Source organism: Pteropus medius, unplaced genomic scaffold (genome assembly GCF_902729225.1).
Source record: "Pteropus medius unplaced genomic scaffold, Ma_sr-lr_union100, whole genome shotgun sequence".
NCBI classification, from domain to species: Eukaryota; Metazoa; Chordata; class Mammalia; order Chiroptera; family Pteropodidae; genus Pteropus; species Pteropus medius.
The window spans coordinates 7,089,937-7,115,937 of record NW_024340698.1 but is presented as its reverse complement, the minus strand read 5'-3'; the positions used below and the strand labels follow the sequence as shown (position 1 = coordinate 7,115,937).

The window sequence follows — 26,001 nt, the reverse complement described above, 5'->3', positions numbered from 1 at the left end:
AAAGTTTATCTGCCATTTCTCAATGCTTATTAGAGTAAAAGTACAATGGTATACAGTATTTTTTTTTTTTTAGCCAAGGGGTTATGGGGTCAGCTCACACACTGGCTTGCCAACTTGTTTCCACAAAATGAGATGTCAGATGAGAATGTTAATTTATCTGAACAGACGCGTGTCAGTATTGATCATAAAGAAAGGTACTGGTGCATTCTGCCAGCACATGCCAATGCCAAGAAAGGTCTGTTGCTGACGAGCAATCTGGTACACAGATTCACCATGACCGGTCTCAACCTAGCTGGAATTGTGTCTTTCTCCAGCTCATTCTGGCTGATGTTATCATCATATTCCATCCCCCATAAATGCTATGTGCCCTTTAAAAAATTAAAATGAAGTTCATTTTGTTTTAAGAACACTGTGACATCCCTTGAGCCAGTGCTGATATTGACAATTCGGGTTGAGTATCATTGGTTGACATGTCAGCAGACTGGTTCTATAATGATTAAATAAAAATAACAACAACAATAATGACAACAGTAACTACATCTGATATCTGCATAGCACATCCATTAGGATATTATAGTAACATATTACAACAACAGCTAACACTTACTGAGGGATTACTATTTGCCAGGTGCTGTGATAAATATATAAATCATCTCCTTTTATTCTCACAAAAGCCCTATGCGATGTGTACCATTATTAAAATTCCCATGTTATAGACAGAGTCTAGGGCTTTTGAAAGATATAGCCACATGCCCACGGTCATAAATCTGGGGAGTGGTAGGCATGGGATATGAATCAGTCTATTTATGGAACCTCGCTCATAATCATGTTATTATGTTGCCTCTGTGCCTAGTCCAGAGTCACACAAGGCAGTCTCTCTCCTGGGCAAAGGGGGCTGATCAGTGCTACTATTTTAATCTGTGACTTTCTTCTTTTTATCTGCTTTCATGACCAACAGCACCTGACCCTCACTCCCTGATTGACACATTCTTTCTTCAACTGTGTTAAAACTGTCAATCGGTCCACTGTCTGTTTTTTCCCCCACTAGGAGTCATTAAATTTGTCTCTGTCTCATTCTTGCTCTCTCTGTTTTTTTTTGAAATTTAAAAAAAATAAAGTTCAAAGGAGTAAAATAATAATCATATTCCCACCAACCATTATCAATAATTAACTTTTGGCAATTTGCTTCCAGTCTTTTTTCTACATTTACGCTTTACAAAATTATACAAATAATATGTGACTACACTGTTCTTTTGTAATTCAGTTTTTCAAAGGGAATTTGCATAGCTCTGTTCTCATTCATAATTTGCTGATTTCCTAGCTTAACTCTTAGAGGGCAAGTTTATTTTCAGTATTTTCAGGTTCTTGGGAAGGCTTCTCCAAGTTGCTTCCGCACACCAACCAGACATTACCAGATATGGTGAGATTGGTATAAACAAACAGGCACAAGTGAGGCTGACCATCTTATTAACACTAGAGCTCAGGATTGTGCACTTTGTTTAACCTGCCTAACTCTCTTAATTGTTGAAAAAATCTATCTCAGCATAAAAGATTGTAAAAATTGGTATTGTGCAGGGGTCAATGACTACACAATCTTTCCCTAACAAAGCAAAAAGATTTGTATATTGACAAGGAAATTACAGGTTTGGACATAAACAATTAACTACATAATGACTTTGGCAAAATTGAGAGCATCACTTTGAAAAAGACATACCCTAGAAACAGAAAAGTAAGCTATTAAGAAGGCATATTTCTGAAAATCATAGATATAACTCATGATATCTGATAACTATGACATTTAGTATATATTTATTTCCAAACAAAAAATTAAAAGAGGTGTTAGTTTATTATAGGTTTAAAGAAAGATGCATGTCCATAACTATTTTTAAAGGTTAATCTGCGTAAAGCATAAAACCACAAAATTAATGGAAAGTAGAAAGCCTCCCAGAAGGAAAAAAATGTGGTGTGCATGGCAAATATCAACAAGTGAGCACAGCAAACAATGGTCAAAGACAGCTTTTCTATGAAATCAAAGAAGTCTTTTTCAGTCTGTGATACATTAAATTTCTAGAGTTATAATTATGGAGTTATTTTATAGTTTATCTATACCAACTACATCTTTATAATAATATATATAGCATAAAACTGAGGCGATATTATAAACTAAATTCATTGGAATTTCTGATTAAAACAGCCTCAATCTCATCACACGGATTATAGAATATCAACCAAATAACTGGCTCCCTCTCCCGTCCATCACAGGGATGACCTAAAATGTTCCTCATGCCTCAGCCCTTCACAGAACCTTTCCCAGGTATCATCTGGCCCACCTCTATACTACACATAAATCCACAGTGTCCTACTGTAAGCATTTAAGATAATCAAATGATGCCCACATTCTTCTGAGTTTTCAACTGGAGCAGCAAAATGTATTTATATACGCCATTGCACTGGGCTTATATAAGTGATCAGAGAGGACATCAAAAATAACTTTAGCTGGATCCAAATGTAATGAGGGTTGAGAAACACTTGTATGGCAGATGCCTACAAAACTACAGGGCCTTACAGCCTAGATGTCTGTGCTGTGTGTGTAGTGTTAGGATTAAGAAATTTTTGTTGTCTTCTCTACTTCTGAACCCATTAGTATTTTTGTTCACCTAGAAAGAGTAAACAATTAAACTTCCAATCTATTGAGAAAGAATCAACAGCCTACTTACCCTGCTCTTTCTCTCCTTGGCCCTCCCCCCATATATTGTACCTCTCATACTAAATTGTACACACTGAAGTGTAATGACTGTCTATACTTACAAATCCACCTTCCCAGCACAAGTGCTCTGAGGGCAAGTACTGTTTGTCTCATTCATCTTAACTCCAGCATGGAGATAGGTTCTGGGTATATAGGAGGCTCTCAATGTATGTTTGCACTGAATGAATAAATAAATGAGAGATCAACAGATGCTGACTAGACATCATGAACGGTTCGCACTGTGACACAATGAATGTTGAAAAATGAAAAAAAAATTAGTCAATCCATCAATTGGTTTATCTACATGACACCAAACTAGCAATCTGCTTGTTTTTTCTTTCTCCAAAAACCAAGACATTTCAGGTTACACCACTCAATGAGAACTGAAGGACATAAAACACCTTAGACTTATAAAATTCACACATATTCTGCCTTTGGTTTTACCCCTTAGGAAATGGTCTGCAATTGTGCTTGGTATGTTGAAAAGTCCTTCTTATCAAAGGAAACCACAAACACTTTATTAACATCATCTCATTAATCTTCAAAAGATAGCTATAAGGCAATAGCAAATGTTACTGATGAGGAAACAATTACAAAGGAGGCTAAGTGACTTGCTTAAATTATTAAGTTAATTACTGACTCAGTTGACATTTGACACTGTTGATATCCTCCTTCCTAAATTGCTTTCCCTTGATCTCCACGACACTATTCTCACTCTTTGACTTTTCTTATGAATTTAAGCTTCTTTACTGAAGAATGAATCTAATGTTAAATCCATTCACTTGCATCATTGCATATTGTCTTCATCAATCTGTCTATATGTGCATAGCCGTGTTTACATACTTTTTGATGTTCTTTTTCATGTACAGAGGCCGCTGTAGTACAGCAGTTAAGAGCATGACCTCGGGAGCTACAATACATCCTTTCAAATCTTGGCTCTGCTACTAGCCAGATGTGTGACTTTGGGCCAATCATTTAAACTTTTGGTACCTTGGATTTTCTACCTGTAAAATTTGGAAAATAATAGTACCTATCCTCAGAAGGTTATTGTGAGGATTACATAATAAAATATATATGAAATGCTTAGAACAGTGCCTGGCATATAATAAGTACTCAATGTTAAATATTACTAATAATATTATTTCATGTACATATTTCTATGTAGTCACAGCATATTCTGTTGTGTTACTATATCACAGTTTAGCTAATTTCATCTTGCATTATTTTAAGAAAGTTCATAGGAGTTTGGAAAATCACAGAAAATCAAAAACAGGAGGTAGAGCATATCCATTTTATTTGTTATTCCATAGTGTTTCTTCGAACTCCTCCACTGGTTCAATTCCTCCCTCTCCTACCACCCCCTAGCCCTTTTTCCCCCAAGCCATTGCTACAACCCCATTCCAGGCACCCCGCACCTCATAATTTTTAATGGGGTCCATGCAGGATGCATGAACTAATAAAGTCCCCCTAAAGTGAAATAATATAGTGCTAGATCACAACACACCTAGCAATGTCTTGTACCTGACATCTGTCTATAAATGTCATATGGATAGATGAAATGACATGGTTATAGGGACCATATGAAAAAGGATGCTGGAAGCAGGCCGGGCCAGGCTGGAAAGGAATCTAGATGCCATGCTAGAGAGTTTAGGCTTGATCATGTAAGCTATGGAGAGCCACTAAATTTCTGAGTTAAAAAAGTGGGGAAAAAAAGGAAAGAGAAAGCTATTTAGAGGCTAGAAAAGCTGCTATAGCTTCCTAACTATTCAATAGTAAAGTTCATTTTGCTTTAACCTTAAGAAATAGTTTTAATTATATTAATCTTTGAAACTGCCTCTGCCACAAAATTTCAGAACATCCCTTTTCTTACTTGTCACTCCACATGGAGGCTTTTTGAAAAGGTATAATATTTGCTTTTGTTTCAATAATAGATCCTGTTTTTCTAGAGGGCTTAGCAATACCTTATTTCAAATGACTTTCTGTCTTATAACATTTAAGAGAAACAATTAGTGTCTAAGATTTACCCTGCCTCAAAGACAGGTAGTTGCTGGTGGCCTGGGACGCCTCGACCTGAGCAAATTGTGAATTCCAGCTGGTCAGTTTCAACTCTGAAAGCAATCTATAGGGGAACTTATAATTACCCAACAACTTGTTTTTGTGACACTGAAACTGTAGTCTCAGTGACAGCCACCCTCAAAAATGTGGTTCCCAGCCTGAGAATGAAGCAGGTTCTATTGCTAGTGGTCTAGAAAGAGGTCAATGGGCAACATCACAACCACCATCAAACCCCTTGCAGTCTATTTGGCCTGTTGTTACCCCAAAGGAAAAGAGAACCATGAACCTGAGTACCTCAATAAAACTTGCAAAAAGGAGACTACAAAGGATTTCTGTTTTAGTGTCATTATAGTATAGTCATAGTGAATAGCAACTCATCAGGGACCTTTCTCCATAATGGCTTGTTCCAAATACTTACTTTATTTTTCTCATATCTCAAACTTTGTGAAATTACAATGCTCTCACTGACTTACTGAAAATTATTGCAGAAACCATGTCCTCGGTATAAAAGATATTATATTTCCTCCCCCGATTACAGCCTTATATTTTGTTTCTTTTAAATTCTGTATTTTTTATTATTTTTGATTCTCTGCATCTACAAAGGTATTTCTATATTCTCTTTCCCAGCTGCCTCACTGATGAAGAGTTCTCTGGCAATATAGAGTAGAAGGAAATCTCTCTCAGTCTCATTTCCTTCACTTCAAAAGTAAATCCACTGGTTTGCCTCATCCACAAAAATGTAATGGGAATGTTTTCCTGCCCCATTAGTCAATCCTGAAGCAGGAAGAGTGAAAGGCCAGGCCAGATGGTGACTGTCACAGCTGGCTGGCTACACTGCCAGAATCAGAGGGTCTAGAGCTGAGCCAGGTGTCATGGTTCAAAATGAAGCAACTGGGGACTCTATGAAACGACTTTAAGGCCAGACTGACAAGAGACCAATAAAAAACTTTATTGACAAACTGAGAAAATAACTTGCACCACTATCTTTACTAGCTGGCTTCTTTGCAAAGGTGAACTCCGGGTTGTTTGGCAGAAGTGATACATTGGAGTAGACTTCTCTTCTGAAACCCTTGGACAAGGCTGATGAAGTAGAAACTAGGTATAAGCATGCCATAAGAAGCTGGGAAAGAAGCAAGTTGTAAGTGAGGGAACTTAACCAGGCCAGGGTAATGCAACAGCGAAAAGCTACCATGACCTGTTTAGCCTTTACTCTCGTGTACAGTGAGTGCACTGTACTAAGGGTGCCAAGAGCCTGAAAGAGAATCAGGCATGATTCTTGTCCTGAAGGAACTTCCTGCCTGGTGTGAAATCCAACCTCTACTATGCCCACAACAGCTTATTTAGGGTTCCTGGGGGCTTTAATTGTCCTGATACTTCTGAGGACAAAAATTCATAACTCCTTTTAGGTCAGAAGCACTGTCATTTGCAAAGACCCCCATGCACTGTGCAATCTAGTGATTCATCATCAGAGAGCCCATTCTCAAAATCGCAATTGCTCCAAGAAAAGACAGCCTTCAATGCTACCGTAGGGATCCTACTTATTGAAGACCCCCGATATTCCCTTCCATCTCCTAAGTGGAAGATAGACTATTAGCCCTAAGCCCCTGGCCCAGCACCAAAGCAACATTGTGGCTAATCACATACTATGCAAGCTCACATTCTCTGCTTGGGGCTGGGAGCTTCACTGTAATTACTAGCACTTATTAAATTTCATCTCTACATAAAGTATAATAAAAAGGTGGCTATCTATTTGAGAAGCACTTGTTAGAGTAATCAAGCTTGAAACTATGATAGAAATGCAAATCTGAGGTTATCATTTAGTGAACAGAAGGAAAAGGAGAGCCCAGCAGAGCAAGCCAGTTACCTTTGGAAGCACTAAGCACTCCACCTATTTTAACTCACAGAAACAGTCCACCTCTCAGTGTGTCTCTTCACATTTTCTATTTTTCATGCCCCCATCTTCTCTTCTTCCCTCTTACTCTTTTCCTTTTCCTCATTTCCTCTGTTCTATCCTCTCCTAACACCTTACTATAAAATGGAAGTCCCAATCAGACTTAGAGCAGTCTCTGTTTAAACATGGCTCCTTGATGGACTGTACATGTCTACTCCAACATCAAACACAAATGAATTCTGGGTCATTCACTCTATCAGATTACCTATGCCTCTGCTTCTCTTCTTCCACTAGCACTGACAACCAAGAAAGGATCACAGAGATCTAGACTGGAAGCCTATCAATATAGACTTTCCATGTTTAGTTTCTGTGGTAACAGATAAAGATCTGCCACAAGAATAGGTATTATGTGTATGCAAACAGGATGTCACAGCTTTCATTTCATGTCAAAGGAGAAAGGTTAGCAGAGGCCAGCCCTGAGAGTTTGTTAGGCTGGCAGAGTCTGGCAGATGTCAAGAAGTCAGTAGGCAGGGGAGTGGACAGAGAGGCCTGTGTAACCACAGCAGACATCAGGACAAAAAAGCGTCCAAGGTGCAAGTGTCCTAGAACTCAGTTTGGTCAGGAGAGATCAAGAAGATAGAGGCCAAACAAAGAGTTAAGGATCCTAGGCCTGGAAGTACTGAGACCACAGGAAGCCAAGGTACAACCGCCCCTTTCATATCTGAGCTTCTGGGCAGCATTTCTAGAAGCTATTGAACAGCTGCTACCATTCGCAACAACATAGGCTGCAGTTCAGGAGGTGTTAAGCAATTCTAGACCACAGATAGTTTGTGAAGCTTTTAGGGGTCCTTTAAAATGAGATAGAAAGATGTGTTTTACAGAGCCTACAAAGATAAGACAGCAAATCTCAGGTGTCCTAGGGCAGATTACCTTGCTTTTGGGTTCTTATTAACACAGTTAAGCAAAGTAGGTAAAAGGATGACTGATGTTGATGCACTTCATTTCTTTGCTTTGCTTTTCACTTCTCTGTGCTAGCCTGCAACTGAGCAAGAGGACTTTTCAACACAAAGACACTACATTATTTTCACCTAGCTTGCAGAAGGCCTCTTTGCACTGAGAGAGAATGCCATCATTCTCTAGCATAGCCTAGAGTGGGACAGATATCGGAAGAGGGCTTCACGGAGGAGATGCTGAACAGCAGGGCTTCTTTATTTTCCTCCTTCATTCACTCTGATGCATCCTCCAGAGTGAAATGAGTACCAGTGCATAGCCCACAGGCAAGGAGATATTATCAGCACACCATTTCTCTCCCCCATTAGCATGGATAATCAAGCACAGACATGTAAGCATTTGGATCCTTGGAAAACAAAGTTTCATAAACACCTTCTGAGCTTTGTTTTAAGGGGGAGAAAACCTGATATTTGTTTCTATGACACTTATCAACATTAGGGTTTTTAGGACACATTAAACAGTATCGCAAGTCAGAGCAGATTGCATTCATTAATGGAATTGGACTGCCTCTCTAAACATCAGAGCAACATTTTAGTAACAAGAAACCTTACTTCCTCCACTTAGTTGAGCTGGAAAATTAATGTAGTGTGCTTCTGAAGAAACACATAATGAACATGATGAATTTTCATCATCTTGCTGGAAAGTGATTCTTTATGTTCTTATTCCAAATTTACAGCAAGTAAATTTAACGTTCCCAAGCTACTGCTCAGCCTTCTTAAGACCTCACTATCAATTTGTGGGTGTTTTAACTGATTCTGGCCTGGAATTAATTAGTGCTTTCTAAAAAACGTACGTGTAGCAAATTGATACATTTCAGGAAAAATGAAGTTATTTGGGGAAGTTACACTTTAACTATTTACATTTCTTCTAAGGTGGGGGGACAGAGAGGCAGGGACTCAAACTGGCTCTCCGACGTTCATAGAAAATTTGTAGTCAGGGAGCTAAAAATATCCATTGGCAACTAGGAGCCCATGCTGACCAGCTCCTGGGCACAGCTGACTTCATTACCCACTGTTCTTTGGTTAAAAGTCATAGGCCACTGAGAACTCCCAAGAACATAGATGTTCTAAGTAGATGTTCCTTTTTTCTTTTTAATAAAAAACATATATAATTCACATACCATAAAATTCACCTCTTTAAAGTATACAATTCAGGTATATTCACAAAGATGTGCCACCATCACTAATGTCTGATTCCATCACCCCCAAAGGGAACCCTATACACATTAGCACTCATTTCTCATTCTCCTCTCCCCTCTCCCTGGCAACCACTACTTTACTTTCTGCCTCTATGAATTTTCCTATTCTAGACAATCATTCTTTTTTACATACAAGTTTTATTTTTTATTTATTTATTTTTTTAAGTAACCACTGAGTTTTTCCCTTTAGGAAACACTAAAATAGGAAATACTGAGGTGGTCCCATTTAAAATGAAATTTTTTGAATAAATGAGAATGGAAATGTCCTTGGAAGAAATTTCCCTTAGGGAACTTGACTTGTGGATGTAGACAGCCTCTGACAGCGGTGCTTGAGCACAGACTTTCTCAACAGGTATAAGTGTCTCTTCCTCTGGTTGAAGAAGTGGGATTTTACTTTGTTGTTTGTCAGAGATAGGGTAGATTTTAATATCTCAAAGCCAGTTTCATCCAGCCTGTTTGTGAGAAGCAGTATAGCTAAGTAGACCCCAGAATCAGGTAAACTGGGTTCAAATCATAGATCTACCATTTTTTTACAGGTTACAGACTATGGAGGTATGAGGAACTTATGTAGCTTCTCTGAGCCTCAGTTTCTTGCCTGTAAAAAGGAGATGATAGTACCAGCCTCACAAGATTTATTTTGAGGACTAAATTTGATTTGGTGATAGACAGAGAGAGAGAGAGAGAGAGAGAGAGAGAGAGAGAGAAATATAGATACAGATAGATAGCTTGGTATGATACCAGGCATTAATAAGATCTCAATAAATGATATCTAAAAATAAATATCTATTTTGTGCCAGGTACTGGTTTTTGCATTAACTGGTTGCTTACTCACTGGTGTTAAGTGCACATCATCGAAAGGAAAGATGGGATTCTGAATACAAGGACTGGCAATGCCTCTAAAATATATTGATGTAATAAGATGACATGATGTCTGATCAAGTATGTGAGACTATCACATCAGTAAACACTATCTCCAGATTAATTTCTTGCAAGGCAAGTTGACATTCTCAGGAAATTAAAATTCAACATGTTCTTTCTGCAAACAATACTATAATCCATGAAAATCAATATGTTTCACCCTGTCTGTATGGCAGTCAGTTTCTTCAGTAATATAGCAATAGCTATTCATGCATGTTATAATATAAAATCTATAGATCAATAAGCCCTCTGACATAAAAAAATTACAGCAAATCCGCTGGGACAAAAGATCTAGAAAAGATAAATGTTTCTCATCAAAAGGCTACTTTAAACATAATCCTGTCAAAATAAAAAATATACATTTTATAAAGTATGCATAAAAACCCGATAGGATTTTTAAACACAAAAAAGCATCTATCTTCACTAATAAAAAGTTCAAAGTCAAATATTTTATACCTGCATACATAGTGCATCTGGTAAGTAGACAAAAATATGGGAATTACCATAGGTCTCTACCTGTAGTGGTTATTTAACTTCTCTGGTTCGATGGACAATAACTTGACACTTCATACTGTTTATAGCAATAGAAAATAGTAAACACAAAGCAGTGGTTTCCAAGCAGAATTCAATTTCTATAGGATTTCTCACAATCTTAAAGAATTAGGGCCATTTGAATCCCTAGTCTATGATACTACCTAAGCCTCATAAAATTACAGTCAGGAAGAACAGATTGGAGCCTCTATCATTTACCAATGTCAAAGGAATGAAGAGTCTGATACAATTGTGTATCGTTAACCTGATATTGGAATGTATACCTTTTTTTTCCCTCATTCATTAACAACAGCCATTTAGTTAAGGTTCTGAGGGTCCCATGAAAAAGTCCATGACTGCATAAAACCATGATTCACTTTTCGGATTTTTCTCCCACTATATTGTGGATGGTATTTACTTCTAGCAATCAGGCTTTGGTTCTAGACAGAAGGAACACTGGAGAAGTGGCGAAGAAATCCTAAGGAATGCAATTAACCATCTCCCTCCAACACAAAGAAGTTTTGATCAGAGTTGACTAAACATAGTGGTAGGTGCCTAAAGGGTCCCAGGCTGTTGCCAAGTGGAGGTGGGGTCAGTCCTTTGTTCAACAACTCCCATCTTATCCTATCCTATCCTATCCTATCCTATCCTATCCTATCCTATCCTATCCTACCTATCCTATCCTAAATCAGCTGACCTGGCTTCTGGTCCCACTTCTGTCACTAACTGTATGACCTCAGGAAGTAGCTTCAATCTTCTGAGCCTCTGTGCCTACATCTGTAAAATGTGGAAGTGGAACTAGATGATTCATTTTTTGCACATCTATGAGTCAATTCCAATACCCTTAGCCACTCTCTGTTATTCCTATCATCATCCGGACTTAGAATAAAGAAAATAGAACAGGCTCACTCACAAACGATCTTCATTCAATAAGGCAGTGATTTAGGCTTTCATTAACATTTTCCCAAGCACTGTGTTAGCCTCTGGGGATTAAAGATGAATATGTCTCTGCCATCAAAGATTTTTTATGAGGTACACACATAAGACATAGAATTATCTTCAGTGATTCAAGGCAAACGTCATTAGCTTCCCGGGTAAACAGATCTAGCAACCAGAGGGAGGGCAAGATAGAAATTTAGGGGAAAATCTCTGTTCCTGGGCTCTCGCCAAGACCTAGAAGGTGGGCAGAAGCAAAACTTGAGTTTATGGGGCTTTCTGGATCCTTGAAGAGGGCACCAAGAGATCAGCTGTGGGATTAGGTGTTTTCTCAGTATTACAGATTCTCCAATACTCTGTGACCAATCCCCTGTTCTCAGGTGGAACTCAGCCTCATCGTTTCACCGCTGATACAAAAGCCACACCCACTTCACCTACTCAAGAGTTTTGTCTGTTTTTGCCTTCCTATCCCTATCTCACACCATGGCCACTTCTCGTCCCTGTGTACCTCCACTGGTAGAAAAAAATACAGTGAGGGTCCTATGCTACTTTTGGCAGCCATTAGCTAGATATATGATGTTAGGCAAATTACTCTGATGCCAAAACTCGAACCTTTTTTTTTTCTTCCTCCTCTTCATAGTACTACTGCCTTACATTTGTACAGTTTCTAAAGCACTCTAAAGATGCAGACACTAAGCCTCAGAGAAGAGAAATGACTTGCCCAAGTTTATACAGCCCATAAAAACAAAAATCCTTAGACGTTAAAAAGAACATACACATGACGATAATGAAGGAAGGCCAATTGATCTGGAAGGCACTATGAGGCTTCACAGTGGAGGCTTAACTTTGACAAATTTACTATGATCCAAAATTTGGTCCTCAGCTTTGCCCATCAAAAGATTTGATTTTTTCAGTGTCCCAGTGTTCATCTGACTCATACTAAGAAAGTTCCAAAGAAAATGGCACATGGAACCAGAATGCTTAAGTATGCATTTGCAATATGAATTATTATTACTAGGGGAATTAGATTCTCATATTCTCTGGCCACACTCTCCATAGACAAGCTATATCAAAAGATTAGTTACAAGCATACCTTGGAGATATTGTGGGTCCGGCTCCAGATAAATGCAATAAAGTGAGCATCTCAAAAAAGCAAGTAATAATATTTTTGCACATGGAGGGTCTTGCCTTCAGTTTGTAAAAGAAATGCAACACAACATCTGTGAAGTGCAATAAAGCAAAGTGCAAAAAATTTAGGGATGCCTGTATAATCAGAAGGTTGATTAGTGGGCCTGGAATCGTTACCAGGTGAGTTAGTTAAATCATGTAAATGTTCTGTGACAACAGGTCTTTGCAATCTAACAAAGAATCTCCAAAATGAAGATAAACCTGCCATAGGAACTGGCTCTTAGACACTCATGGCCTTAGACAGAATTGGACAGGCTTTGCAAAGTGGCCTGTTACTCTCTCCAGCCTCTGTTCTCATTGACTTTTTCAAAACCTTTTTTAATACCTTCCAGTGATACCTCTCCACTTTGATCTATTGTATCTTGTTTAAAGTTTAACTATCAGAGAACAATCTATTTCCAGGGTCTTCAGAGGACACCTGGCACCTCCGTGGACAGCCAACTGAGACCAGGTTTTCTGATTCTGAATCTGCAATGCTTTCAATGACATTTTGCTGTCTCATACTCAAACAGGGATGGTCCCATACCCTTCTCGGGGTTGTTCCAGGAGAAAAATGAGACAAAAGCAAAAATGGTTTTAAAGTGTTGTGCAACGATAAGCTATTATCATTTTAAAATCAGCGCAAAAGGATTGTTTTGCTATCCTTCATCTTTACCAAATGAAGTGGTAAACCAGAACGGAGAACGCTTATTGGAAGAAATTTCAAAAGAAAAAAAAATTATCGATCAGCTAAAAACTTGGGGAACTCCTGCTTAACTTCTTTCTTTAAGCTCCCCAAGGCTATCACTTATTTTTAAAATAGTGCTGATACAAGATATATAATGAAATGAGGTCAGTCAGAGCAGGTTCCTCCCTAGCCAGGGTTGGGAGAAGGCTAGGGTAATCAGTGCACAATTAGTTGTTAACTGATAAATGAGGAGTCAATTGGCTGGATGACATAGAAGTGGAGATCAGCCAAAAAGATATACTGGCTGATTTATGAGAAAGAAAAACAGGGAGAGGAAGAAGAGGAGAGAGAATGAGAATGAATCTGAAAACCCTAAGAAAGAAGTACATGCAGCAAAGAGGTCCTAGATATGAGCAAGCACCAGAGGCAAAGAAAGAATTTCTTCCCCTTCTACCAACGACATGGAACATTTCTCTCCTTGGAAAGAGGAGGCGATTATTTCCTCGGGAGATTGATTACACTCACACGGGCCATCCTAGAGTTGACCTCAGATTATATTCATCATATTTCACTTCGAACTCTCATTTTTTGATTATAACATGTGTCATTCTCTGAGTTGGGGGGGTGGATAGAAAAGGATATGTTATTGTAGGAGATAAAATATAGTTATCTTTCAAAAGGACTCCAAAAATGCTCATTAAAAAAACAATTCCTTTAGTAGTAGATAAAACAGAGGTAAATAAAGACTAAGCCAGTCACCTATTACACCCCTATTACACACCTACTGGTGTGTTCAAGGACATGTTCATAATTAGGCTGTCAGATATGACACCATATCTACATCTACATATGATAATAGACTTTATAGAGATAAAAATCAGGCCTTAAAGGTCAACTAGAGAAATCGTCCCATTTAATTTTTGACCCATTGTGTAAAAGGAAATAAGAACAGTACACTATTTCTTGTGAAAGATCCTAGGCCAAAACACACAGTATAGACAGCCCCTTGAAAGGTATGGGAGTTGGGAAGTAAAAGCAGCGAGGGCCAAGGGCATGACAAAAAGTGCACATGGGGCAGACTGTCAACAAAAGCAGCATCTCCTCCATCCATCCTACATGACTGGACTGCCATGGAAATGAGGGTTCCAGTTCATTAGTTCTTTGACCCTGTCTCTGAATCCGATGACCTTTGGGCATCACCCCTACCACTTTGTGAGTAATAGAGAGCTTCCCTCCACAGAGTCTTCCTGACTTGGGTCCCTTCAAAGCAAGCCAAGACAGTCCCTCCCTCCCAACATGGAGTCCAGGAGAGAATATAAGAAATAGCCATTCTGCTTGAGCTAGGGGTTGGGGGAGAAACGGCAAGTGACCCGACATTGCAGCTACCCTGGAATCCTATCCTCTAAGGCACACAGGCCACCCAGTACTCAACTGGCTAGTCCCAGACTCCATAGGATTACAATGTCATATTCGAGCAGTAAGAGCCATTCATGCAGGTGACTGCTGACTTTTCTATGCAAAAGATACCCATCAGAAACAAACATTTAGACATTTAGCCTCTTTGCAGGGAGTTCACCTTAATTCATGTTTGTGTATCTCCTCAAAACCCAAGGTATAGCTGTGTATCTGATACATAGAAGTTCTATAATGATTTTTTTTCTGTTCTTTTACCCAGATGCAGCTTAGAGATAAGAACATCGGCTTTGGAATCAGGGAACATGTATTCTATTCCTAACTCTATCATGACAAAGATATGAGTCTTTAGGTGAGTCTCTCCCCTTCTCTGGCTTCAGCTTCCTAAGCAGGTTCTCAATGGCGTATTCCCTCACTTCATTCAACTCTCCTTTCAAGAACTCTCTCCTTGGAGAAGCTTTCCTCACCACCATATCTGAAATATCACCATCCTCCACATCCCACTTTAACTCTACTCTGCTTTTCCTTCATAGCATTTACATCCAATTTTAAATGGCCTAATTTAGTTCCTTGTTTACTATCTCCTTGCCCTCTATCCTTGCCCTGACAATAGAATTTAAGTTCCATTAAGGTAGGGATTTTTCTTTGTCACTGCAACTTTTTCACTCCTGTATCCCTAGCTTCAGAGCACAGTGTTTACCACACAATAGGTGCTAATCAATATCTGTTGAATTAAAAATTAAAAGCATAGTAGATTCTCAATAAATGTGTGTAGAATGAGACCAAGTTAGTGAAATGGATGAGCTCAAGGTCCTGCCCAGAGTTGAAAGTCTATGGACCATGGCACCTACATGTTCTGAAAAGGATCTGGCATTCCAACAGGCACCTCCATATTTGTTCCCAAGCGCCAGAGAGTGAGCTCAAGCATTTTCTGGGTTACTAAATTCAGAGCTCTGGCTTTTCAGTACCTCTCAGAGCTGAACACCGGAGGGCAGTATACCCACACTTACTGCTTCTATCCAGTAGAGGGCCAGAGGTAGGGGGAATCCAATTTCTGGATAAATGGCAGTACTCGGGTGTCAAATTGGCATGTCATGAACGGCGCCTAACTGCCCCCTGATGTGAAGAGCTGCAAACTGCAGGACAAAGGGTTCAGTAAAGACTTCATTCAAAATTTGTAACATGGAAATCAAATGTGAACAACAGACCCCAAAACCATCTGTTCTTGCCAAAGCCAGGACGGACTCCATGGCCAGCTGCCAGAAGTGTCCTGGGTTGTTCTATACACACTAGGGGAGGGAGTCACGTTTCCTTGTAACAAAAGACCATTATGTAAAGGGCTGCCAAACACAATCTTCCTTTTGATGTATTCGCTTTAACTAGAATAATGTAATAAAATGATAATGACAATCTTTTGGTTTATGATTATCTTGAGTTAGCACCAAAAGAAAGAAAGAAAGAAAGAAAGAAAGAAAGAAAGAAAGAAAGAAAGAAAGAAAGAAAGAAAGAAAGAAAGAAAAGAAAAAGAAAAAATTCGACCCTGGCATCGAAGCAAGCTGATGTTACCAGTTGATTACTTGCCTCTCCAAGAAATTTATCATTGTGACTTGCTGAAAATGCATTTTAATTAAAACACTGTAGCCATTTTAAATTGGGGGATTTTTTTAAAGAGTACAATTAAATCCAAAAATTGAACTCCCTGCTACAATATTAAAGGTGGTAATGAAAAAATACAAAGAAAAACATATTACAGTTAACATGTATGGGCACATGCACATAATTTCTACTTAGAAATTAGGGGCTTAATGAGAACCCACAACAATTCAATAGATGAATTTCTACTCCGATGGCATATTTTATTGCTTTTGAATTCTTAGTTACTATGATGTAGATATTTAACTTTAACCTACCTTCTTGTAAAATAAAAGGTTTGATGCTTTTAATAAGTATACCCCAAATCTTATATCTAAACAGATGTTCCTCATATTTTTTCCTAAGTCACCAGATGCCAAATATCCTAACTCTGCACCCTGGGTGACATCCTTTTATGGACTCCAATCTTACATACAACCCTTGGGCTGCAACTGCAGTCTACTCCCAATACTAACAGCCTATATATTTGTGTGTAAAACCAACAATCTCTAGTTTCAGAACCAGGTCACTGCCTTGGAACTCTGAAAGGCTTTTGTATGGTATTTCTTCTATAAACCTGCATAGCCTCCCTGTAAGCTTTTGATGAATTAAAGTGTTTATTTGGAACTAGATAAGCTTAGCAGGCTTGTCTCTGCAAGTTCCTGTTAATAAAGTTGAGAGTGTTTCAACCCTCAGGAGGTGAAAAGAAAGAGCTGGTCCCTCCTGTGCTGTCGGAGGTGATCATTTTCAGTTAGCCCCCTACTAGTGGCAGCAAATGTATCCCTTTTAACATCATTTAAACCAAGCTAATATAGGAGACTTCTCCATCTGCACACGAGACAGCAGAATGAAATTTAAAAAAAAAAAACCACACAGCTCTAAACTTATCTAAATAACTCCACTGAAAATTAAAAAAAAAAAAAAAAGCCTCTAAACCAGGAGTCTCTAACCCCGGGTCCATGGACTGGTACCGATCCATGGCCTGTTAGGAACAGGGCCACATAGCAGGAGGTGAGCGGCAGGATAGGGAGCGAAGCTTCATCTGTATTTGTAGCTGCTCCCCAGCGCTAGCATCACCGCCTCAGCTCCACCTCAGATCGTCAGGCATTAGATTCTCATAGGAGCACGGGTCCCTCATGCCAAAAAGGTGGGGGAACGTTGTTCTAAACCACTTCTTTTTCTTTCAAACAAGACATACAGAAAGCTGGTTCCATTTAGTATTTTTATCCCAACCACTCTAGATTCACTTCACCTGGACAGGGTATGGACACAAGTAAGCAATGCTTGGTCTGCTCCATTTTTAACTTCCTATCATTTCTATATGGGCCTTATCTTTTAATCAAGAGAACAGGAAGTAAGCTGAAAGCAATAAAACACAGAACAGAGAAGGGCCTATGAATTCCAGGAGGAAAAAAAGTAAGTGCTTGAGAATGTCCCTAAGCAAAAAGGTCTGTGTGAAAGTTGCCTAGAAGGAATTGAAGGAGTAGACAGCTATATTATACAGCTTACTGAAAATATACAAAGTCTACACCAAGGTCAGACTCCTTTTTAGCCTTGAAGGCAGTAGATGGGGAGTGGGGAAATGAGTGCATCATACATGCCTCTTTAGTTCTCTTCTTCCTCTCAGTGCTACTCTATGTTTCTCCCATTCTCTTTCCTCCTCCTGCCTCCACTCATTGTCTGTTCCTTCGCCCGAGAAGAGAAATCCCAAAAGTAACTACTACCTTAATTGGAGTTGTAAACCTGCCTTCACTATGGCCTCAGGCATCCCAGAGCCTAAATGTAGCCAATCTCAGCAGCATCCCCACTATAAATACTCTTCCCTATGATAAAAGGTTGGCTACTAAGTGGCTGAAGATCCTAATGGCTTACCAGTAACATTTGAGGAAGATTTAAAAGTCTATTTAGTGAGTAGCAAGTACAGTAGTCCCCTCTTATCCACGGGGCATATACTCCATGAACCCCAGTGGTTTCTTGAAACTGTAGATACTGTCAAACTCTATATATACTTTTTCTTTTTCTTTACATACATACCTTTTCACTTAAGCAATTCACTGCTTCTCTTGGCATATCTGAATTGCTAGCATCACTACTCTTATGCTTTCGGGCCATTATTAAATAAAATGTGGATTACTTGAACACAAGCACTGTGATCCCGTGACAGTCTACTGATCACTGAGCCAGCTACTAAGTGACGCAGGCAAGGGAGCGAGCATCTACAGTGTGGAGAGGCTGGACGAAGGGATGATTCACATCCTGGGTGGGACAGAGCAGGACACGTGAGATTTCATCACGCTACTAAGAACAGCACACGATTTAAAACTTATGAATTGTTTACTTCTGGAATTTTCTATTTAATATTTTTGAAGTACTGTTGACCAGCGGTTACTGAAACTGCAGAAAGCAAAACCGTGGATAAGGGAGGACTACTATAGAAGAACAGACTCTAAGATGCAGAAACAATGTCCCTGTATTGGCTCCACTAGTAAGTACATTTTGTATTCCTCTATTTGAGTCTATCGCAATATATAGAAAATACCTATTTATTCATTTGTCTTCTCCACTGGACTGTGAACCCCTAGAGCATAGGAACAATGTCTCTCTCATATTTGTGCTTCCGTATTTACCTCAGAGCCGGACACAGAGGGAGACATTCAATAAGTATTTGTTTAACTGGACCAAGTTCTATATCAACAGTCGACAAAATAGTGGCTTCAGCCTAAAATACGCCAACTGAAAAGAGTCTGATGTGCAGAACGTAGAATGTTTTGAAAAATTAGTAGTTAAGATACATATGGCTATTCCAGCCAGAAAACAACTGATATAATCAAAAGAAGCAAGATACATTTAAAAGCTGTTATAGTCCTCAGGAACAATAATATCCTTTAGAAAACTAACCTTTATCTGCCTGTCAGGGACCATGTCCTCCCCTCGTGGTAATTCACATAATGTGAGCATAGCCATGAAAAACTACAAAGGCAGAGAGCCTGCTTATGCTTTGCTAGGATTAGAGATTAAACAGACGAATAAGGGTCACACGTGGTCCCAATTCCAAATTCATATTGTAATGCCTGGTCAAGGTGGGGTGAGACAAGAGAAAAATTTCCAGCTTCTATTCTGAACAACGCGGCTTAGCTCCAGTAAGATAGATTGTCACGAAAACTACCCAGTGAAGTGTAATTTTTCATTCAAATCTTCAAAAAGAAAAAACAGTAAAACAAGTTTACTATCTTGTGTATGTATCTAAATATTTAGAGACTTATATTACAAATAATATAAATTATCTTGAAACTTCTGAAAAGCATATTATATTCTAGAATATTATTCTACTTCCCCAAACTGTTACAAAATGAAAACTGGTGGGCCAGCCCTGTCATAAGCATCACAAATAAACAGTCATCATCTATGTAGTACATGGAATCAAGCACATTCCATGGAGCAAAAGTTCTCATGGGCAGTGACCACGGCCGTTTGTCACAGTTTAATATCTCAGTAAATTAGATTTTCTCTTTTAAACTTAAATGGAAATAAGGGCCACTTTCTACACACATCAACAAAATTTCATTTTTGTGTGCTGAAGTACGAAATATACCCTAAGCAGATACAGTTTTAAAAGTACTACAGTTTAAAAATATGACTTTCCACGATGTATGACAAATCCTTAAATGTGCCTGAAGAGAAATTTACTGACAAGTTAGACCTTAGCTACAGTAATACCAAGAAAGGTGTAAACTGAAAGAAGATAAATGGTTTTAAGTTAAAGCATTGTGATTAGGAATTAGTTTTACCCTATCTGAGATTCAAAACAGAAACTACTCAAAAGGCAGCCTTCCAAAGTGTGGAACATTTTCTATTCCTATAGATCAGTTCGGTGCTTATTTAGATGAGGTTTCTCTAATATCCACTGCCTGAATTACTTGGGGAGTCACCAAATAAGGATTTTTGAGGATATATTTTTCCAAATTAACCAACAACTTAAGCGGTACCATTTATAAACTGTCAGAGATAACTTCCTTTTTTCAGTCTTTTAGAAATCATAACACTTTTTACCTTTGCCTTCACACTTAAACTAACTCAATTTCATCACCACTATTTCCTGAGTGACCACATACGAGGCATCCTTAGAACTCCCCCTAGTAGCCCATCCGTATCTTGGCTCAGGAGAATTTCCAAAGCTAGGGAAGCTCCTAGGAAGCTTGGTATACAGCGTCAAGTCTCCCTGGGCCTCTAGTCAGGTTCTGACTTTTTACCCCGGTTGCAATAACTGGGTCGTTGGTTAATTCTTTGTGATTTATATACCTTGGTCAGTTCCAGCAATCCTGCGCCTGTCTTGACAATCTATCTTGCCTGACTCAGTTCCTGTCTGGTTTCCTGGCCAGAACTCTAGTTTTTCTGGATTGCCTTGCTGCTGCTCCTTAGGGTCCTGCCCTCAAGCCTTGGATTAGAAATTCAAGTTCTTAACGATAGTCAGATGGGCTCAGCTGTAATCAGATGTCCCAATTAGGAACATGTCTATCTTCCCACCTAGACTTTGAGCTCAAGAGCAAAGGCCTTATTAGATTAATCTTTATTCAACAGAACAAAGCACAATGCTCAGCATATAGAAAGCCTAGAGAAGACTGAATAAGTATTATTTCTAATACTTATTCATATTAATCACCCTGAACCTGGTGTTGTGTCCACAAAGTTAAACCTCTCCATATTACCTGCACCTGGAACTTTCTCTAATCACCAGCACCAGTTACCTGAGACTCCTTAATGGCTAAGGGACAAGTGTTTTAGTTTTTGTATCTAAAGTGCATAAATGATTGCTAAATATAATTTCTCCTATTCTTCTTAAGCCTTCTCTCAATCCTCCAAAAGCTATTAAGTAAAAACAATAACATTTTTCTGAAAACAAGTTTCCTGATGTCTCAAGTCGACAAATCTTTCCTCAATAGAGTAAGTTTGTCAAAATGTCAAGAAATCTCTTTTTTTAATGCTTCTTTAGTGCAAGTGAAGAAAGGTCAATTTTATATTAAACAGGAGCTCAGTAACACATTAAGATTTTATACTTTGTTTTAGGTTTATCTAGCTAAAATAACAAAGCTTTCCTTCTCTGAAAGATCAGACTGTAAATAATTAAAAGAGATGCTGGCCAGGCAGATGATATGATGATGGTGTTCGTGAGAGAGGAAAGCCTGATCTAGGCATCTTCGGGCCAGTTGGCTTAGATGGGTCCATGCGTCAAAGCGCTTACATGATGAATAGGGCCCTTCAGCCTGACATTACCTATCCCTCTTTTGTATGCTTTGCTACTCAAAATCTCTACCTTAATTGATGCTGGCAAAGGAGGAAAGAGCAGAGCTCAGTGCTACAGCTACTTCCAAGACTGCGACATATTGAGGATGGGTATTTGACCTCCATGGGACACAGGATGAATGTGCTTATTACAGGGAGCTTAGCCGAGCCATCCAGCTTGTTTAATTACTTTTTATGAACTCAGCAACCATCATGACTGCGTATGCCTTATACATGGAATAATATGCAAGAATGAGTTTTGTAAACAGCACAGTTCAAATGTTGCTGTTGTTGCTGCTGTTGCTACAACTATGATAAATATCCTGTTTTAGAAAAAAATCCACCTTAAAAATGTATTCCTTTGAAAACCTTTGCCTGTTATCTTCTTTTAGAAGACAAATAGTCCTTGGAAGGAAAAGTCATTAAGTCCTCTTAACTTAGGTAAAATGGATTTATTCTAAAGCTTCCCACACTGGGACAGGGCTGCAGTGGCATGTAGAAGACAAAGGGTACAAAAAAGGGCGGTGGATATTTTTGTTTCGCCTCAGGCTGACACTTGTTAAAGTACTATAAGATACAAGTAGAACTGTCCTCATAATTTGTAGGGTCAAGTGCAAAATGAAAATGTGGGATCCCTTGTTAAAAAAATACTAAGAACTTCAAGCAGGTGACAACAGAGCATTAAATCAAACTCTGGGCCCTTCTCTATGCAGGGCTCTGTGTGACAGCACAGGTTGCATGTTCCCGAGCATGGCTTGAAGTTGAGTACATTAGGACAAAGTCATCTTCATTACTGTAAAAGCAAGTCAGAATAGATATTCTACTACCTGTGAGCTCTACAAATGTGATACAGGGCTTGTATCACATTAATTTTACAAGTCTGGTATATGATATACCACATAGCTTTTCTGCATGCTTTTTCTTCCCTATGCCTGAAATACCTCTTTTTTTTTAAATTCCCTGTATGTTCTTTACATGCTAAATCCTTATTGAAACATAAAGCTTGACTTTAGGTATTCCTTCTCCCTGAAGCTCTCCTTGATACCTTTTCCCTCACCCCGTGCAAGGCCAGCATGATCCTCTCTGATAAGATTATGACTCCTATCTATCTATCTTGTTTGGGAATGTATGTTATACCCAGGGGGGTGGATTCAGATAGCTGTAACCTCTCTGGAGCTGAAAAGGTCAAATGTCTGAGACTAAGAAGAGAAGGCAGTCTTCCAATAGCACTTTACCTAGACCTCTGTCTAGAAGGATAGGTTCCATTGCTTTCAAGGCGCCCCACTGAGTCAGAGTGCCAATACAAAGGAACATGAATGACTTTGGAGAGAGAAGCCTCTACTTTCTGCCTGATGTGGTAGGAGCCACATAGAATAGCAGTACCCTTCTGAACTTAGATGGCTGAACTTAGATGACCTTGCACTTTCTTTAACCTGTAGTACCACCAATCTCTTCTTCCTTTGGCCTCTCAAAGGCTGATTTCCTTGGAGAAACTGAGGTAGTGCAAAAATGAAACCAAAACCAAAACTAAAGTCAAACTGAGTATTTGGAATTGATAAAAATAATTATGTCATCATGTGATTGGAAGGCTATTTTGGCTTCACCTGACATCCTCCACTATCTGAGCATTCCCCAGACCAAAGAATTTTACTGAATGGACCACAGAAATGTTCATTTCCTTGATAGAGAAAACAGGCAATATATTATAAATACCAGCCCAGCCCAGATATTAGAAATTACAAATCGGGACATTCAGATTTCTGTAGACTTGAGCAAAGAATTCCAAGTCCCACTCCATCTGATTTCACCCTCCGCACTGTAACAATCGAGTGTTCACAACTCTGAAATATAGTTATTTATGGTGTCTGGAGACAGACAGTAAATTGATGAGTACTGGCAATCTAGCCTTTTTGGGTTCATTTTGTTCTGAAATCTCTTTTGGTGGTCATTTATTTTAAAAAGAAAAAGAAACAAAAGAAAAAAAAAAGCATGTGCTGATGGCTTTGCAATTAATAGAGTAGGCTACAGATCCGAAAACCAAAAGCAGAACATTTCTTAAGTGCATTCTAAAAAGACTGTCTAGAGGGAGTCACTAGAGTTGTGTACAGAAAGAAGATCCAGTTTGTTAACAAAACGGGACGAGCAGTCTGCTTCGAATTTAACTAAATTATAAGTCATCGAAGAAAACCACTAATGTCTGAGAGGAGAACTTCCAAATTGAATTGATGTCCGCCTCTTTCCCTAGGAGAAGTATTAAAAGGAAGAGGTAAGGCTTTTGTTTAAGTACATCTGTGTGTCCATTTCAAATAGTCTAAGCTGCAATGATGTCATCACTGCTTTCATTTGAAGTCTACTCACGTATGACATCTTCCTTTACAAGCAACTAACTGAATAAACAAGAATCTTCCCAGTAAATGAACTAGGAGATCTTAACACTAGTAATCAAGGTTAGCAGGAAAAGCAGAGCTGATCAATGAATTCTGAAACTTCCTTGTAAGGAATACTTCACCACAACAACAACAAAAATAAATGATGGCAATAGAATTCATCGAGGTTCCCGCCCCCACCCAGCTTTATTGAAATCTAATAAATTAGTTGCTCATCCTTACATTGTACAATTCCAAGAGGTTTTTTTTCCAATTATAGTTGGCATACAATAATGTATTAGTTTCAGTTGTGCAGCAGAGTGATTAGAGTGCTTACCTTACTAAATCTAGTATCCATCTTCCCCCTTACCTATTACAATATTGTTGACTATTTTTCTTTTGCTACAGTTTATATCTCCATGGCTCTTTTGTAACTATCTATTTGTATTTCTTAATCCCTTAGCCCTTTTTCACCATTCCTCCTAAGACCTCTCCTGTCTAGTAGCCCTCAAAATATCCTCTGTATCTATTTTATATTCTCTGTATCTGAATTTGCTTTTGTTTTTGTTGTTATTGTTACTTATTTTGTTCTTCAGATTCTGTATGTATCTGAAATCATGTGGTATTTGTCTTTATCTGACTGACTTCATTCAGTACAATATCCTCTAGGTCTACCATGGCAAAATCTTTTCCCATCCCCTTCCTTTTAGTCTGTGTATCTTTTAGTCTGAAGTGAGTAGCATATGTAGGGGTCTTGTTTTCTTACCCATTTGGCCACTCTATCTTTTGGTTGGAGCACTTAATTCTTTTCCATTTGAGGTAGCTGTTGAGAGATATGTACTTATTACCATTTTTATTCATAATTTTGATACATGTTTTTTTTTTTTCCTCCTTAAAAATGTCCCTCCAACATTTCCTGCAATGCTGGCTCGGTGTTGATAAATTCCTTTAGCTTATTATTATCTGGGAAGCTCTTTGTCTGTCCTTCAACTCTAAATGATAGCTTTGCTGGATAAAATATTCTTGGTTGTAGATGCTAGGTTTTCATCACATTGAATACTTTGTGCCAAGCCCTTCTGTCCTGCATAGTTTCTTTTGAGGAATCAACTGCCAGGTGCTCCATTGTAGGTAAGTAACTGCTTTTCTCTTGCTGCTTTTAAGATTGTCTCTTTGTATTTAACCTTTGGCATTTTAATTGTGATGTGTCTTGGTGTGGGTCTCTTTCAGTTCCTGGTTTTGGGGACTCTCTGAGCTTCCTGGGATTTTATGTCTATTTCCTTCACCAGGTTAAGAAAGTTTTCCATCATTATTTCTTTAAATATATATTCAACTTCTTGTTCTCCCTCTTCAGGTGCCCCTATGACACGGATATTTTTACCTTTAATAGTGTCCCATAGGCTCCTTAAATTATTATAGTCTTGGCTTCTTTTTTCTTGCCATTCTGATTGAGTGTCCTTGGCTTTCCCATCCTCTATATAGGTCATTTGATCCTCTTCTTTATTCACTTTGTTTATTCCATTTAATATACTTCTCATCTCAGATAATGTGTTCTTCATTTTTGACTAGTTCCCTTTCATAATTTCCATTTCCACTTTTATGTTTTTTATCTCTTTGTTAAAGTTCTCACTGAATTCATCTACATTTCCCCTAAGTTCACAGAGCATCTTTGTAACCTGTGTTTTGAACTCCACATCTTTTAAATTGCTTGACTCCATTATTTCTGGATCTCTGTTCTGTTCCCTCATATGGTTTCTGCTTCTTTGTCTTCCCATTTGGCTGCCTTTCTGTATCTGTTTCTATGTACTAAGCAAAGTTCCTAAGTCTCCTGGTCTTATTAGCGTGGCTTTGTGCGGTACGTGTCCAGTGACACAGTCTTGAAAGGGGTTCAGCTGCAGGCCAAATTCAGCCCCAGCCTGTGTCCCTCTGGGGCCACCTGATAAGTTTCAGCAAGCAATCCACAGATGCTGTGCTTATAATTGCCTCAAGAAACCATGCCAGAAACCACGGTCAGCTGCCACCAGAGTGGGTCTTGGAGCTTGCTCAGCAAGCAGCACCTGACTCACAGAGGATACACCTGGATGTGGCTTGGGTGGGGCCGTTAGTTTGGGGAGGTGAGGTTTCAGGGAATCCTCTGGGCAGAGTGACCTGTTATCCAGTTTAATGACATCT

General features: G+C 38.8%; 1 protein-coding gene across 1 annotated transcript in view; it reads right to left on the bottom strand.

Annotated features, from left to right (window-relative positions):
* The window catches only part of GPC3 (glypican 3), a 423,057-nt gene that overhangs the window by 216,713 nt on the left and 180,343 nt on the right, over positions 1 to 26,001 (bottom strand). The gene's annotated exons all lie outside the window — the stretch shown is intronic.